A 748-nucleotide genomic window follows, 5' to 3' on the forward strand; every position below is an offset into this window, starting at 1 on the left:
TCCAAAGGATCAAACGTCTACCAGTAAAATTTAAAGTATAAAGCTCATCAAATAAAGAAAATAGGGACAAACTTAAGTCCCCTAATTGATGGTATAAATAGACTATCAAATACACACACACACACAAAAGAACAAACAGTGGATGATAAACTAGACAGTTGAGACTTCCTAAAATTTAAACATTTATGCCTATCAAAAGATTTCTCTAAAAGAGTGAAAAGAAAATCTTCAGATTGGGAAAATATATTGGCAACACTGTAAGTGAAAAGTGACTAATCTCTAAAATTTGTAGAAAACTTCAATACTTCAACAACAAAAAGACAAACAACTCAAATAAAAAAAATGGTCAAAGGACATGAACACTTTATAAGAGACATTCAAGTAGCCCGCAAACATATGAAGAAATGCTTGTGCTCTTTAGTCATTACAGAGATGAAAACCAAACCAGCAATGAGATAGCATCTCACCCATGCAATAACAGTAAAGTTCAGTAAGACAGAAACAACAAATATTAGCAAGGATGGTGAGAGACTGAAACTGTCTTGCACTGCCGGTGGGACCGTAAAATGGTAAAACTACTAGGGAAAATAGTCTGGTACTTCCTTAAAAAGTTGAAAATGGAAATATCATTTGATCCAGCAATCCCACTATTAGATATATAACCTAAAGAAAAAAGAGCTGGGACAGAAATAGATATATGCAGACAAATGTTCATTATGTTGTTGTTGTTGTTAAGTGCCATCGAGTC

The sequence above is a fragment of the Orycteropus afer genome, unplaced genomic scaffold (genome assembly GCF_000298275.1).
Source record: "Orycteropus afer afer isolate SDZICR_OR568_19922 unplaced genomic scaffold, OryAfe1.0 scaffold00846, whole genome shotgun sequence".
Classification (NCBI taxonomy): Eukaryota; Metazoa; Chordata; class Mammalia; order Tubulidentata; family Orycteropodidae; genus Orycteropus; species Orycteropus afer.